This window comes from Otolemur garnettii, unplaced genomic scaffold, assembly GCF_000181295.1.
Source record: "Otolemur garnettii isolate 467f Iridium unplaced genomic scaffold, OtoGar3 scaffold00077, whole genome shotgun sequence".
NCBI classification, from domain to species: domain Eukaryota; kingdom Metazoa; phylum Chordata; class Mammalia; order Primates; family Galagidae; genus Otolemur; species Otolemur garnettii.
In genome coordinates, this window is record NW_003852472.1 from 7,300,523 (window position 1) to 7,302,039 (window position 1,517).

Consider the following 1,517-nt stretch of genomic DNA (forward strand, 5'->3'; position numbering starts at 1 on the left):
TCATTTTTGGTTTAATGGAGGCCAGAGGGATGGGTTCATGCTGTGCTTTGCAGGCTGGTTCTCTAAGAGGGACTGCAGGCTGGGAAGAAATGACTGATTGTGAAAGCCATGGCCATAGTCAAGGGTGGCACCACCACCCCAGCAGAAGCAGTGTCCTGTGTGCATAGGTATGATTGGCAGGAGATTTCTGGAAACACATGATAGGGCCTCCCAGGAAGAGGGCACAGGCATAGGAGCTCTTTTTGAGTTCCTATGCATAGGACATATTTCATATCTTCTCTTATTTAGTCGATGCAGTGATACCTGGTAGAGATATAACTGGATCCAGAATGGTTTGTTGACTTAACACAATTGCAGTTTTCAGTAGCAGTGCCAGCTCTCAGCTCTACACATTGTGCATTTCCAGTGTACCCCACCGCAGGCTCAGCATGTGGGTGCCAAGGGACATTTGATGGAGTTGGGGATCTGGACATCAAGGTCGAAGTTAAGTTAGAAGTCAGAATGAGCTGATGAGAGCCTGAGACTACAGTCCACAATTCTCAAAAGAATTCCACCTATTAGTTTCCCTTTGGACCTGGTGGAGTCTCAGTGGCCTCCTCTATGAGATGTCTCTTTTGCCTAGGAAAGTATCTTAACAGTGTTTATGGCCTTTGGCAGGGTGGGCGTTTGCCAGCGCCTCCATGAAGCCTCTTTTGAAGACTGCACTAAAGCATAAGGGCTAAAATCAAGGGCTTTAAAGCGAGGCAGGTACTGAGTTCTGTTCACTTGATCTCCATGCACCCCAGCGGTTGAATGGAGAGGGTTCTACTTATTTCACAGGGCTGTGGAGGTGCTTACATGAGATGTGCATGGACAGTTCTTTGCACCTTGTGTTGAGGCAGTGATTACTCAATAAATAGTTCAATACTAGTGGTCATAATTATTATACTATCATTACATCCACTCTTGTTGCTTGAATGTAATATGTATTGTGTTTCTCTATGCACTACAGCACCAGCACAATGCCTTAGACATGGTAGATGCTGAGAAAATATTTGCTGAATGAATTTGTCATATAAGAGTATGTTAAAGTCTGGAAACAGAGGCAAAAAGACTCCTTGATATATGGCTTGTCGATCCGATGCTGCAGTACACAATGTGATACAATTTGTGATAGGTACCAGTGTGCTGCCCCTCATTGGCAGTGCGTGGCTCCATGCATCAGCCAAAATTGCAGTGAACTTGGCACCTTCATGAGCATTTCTGTCAATCTGCATAGACAATGTTGTTGCCTCACGTGCCTTTTGTCTCTGATTTTTCTCGAGTCACCTTATGCCTTTAGCCCACTCCAGAAGCAATAATCAAAGCGATCAATATACACAAAAAGAAAATGATGACCTTTTGTCCAGACTTTGTGGTCATCCTATAGATGATTTTTTCATCTCTCTGTGGGCTGAGGTCATCTCTCTGCTGTTTAAGGTTGGTGCCTTTGGGCACCTGTTGTCTCCTCTCTGAGTTTTCTCCCTTCTCTAAAGCCC

The 1,517-nt window shown here is 44.8% G+C and overlaps 1 protein-coding gene across 1 annotated transcript in view; it reads left to right on the forward strand.

Moving 5' to 3' along the window:
- GALNT17 (polypeptide N-acetylgalactosaminyltransferase 17) overlaps positions 1 to 1,517 on the forward strand; it is a 457,848-nt gene that overhangs the window by 327,616 nt on the left and 128,715 nt on the right. The window lies entirely within an intron of this gene.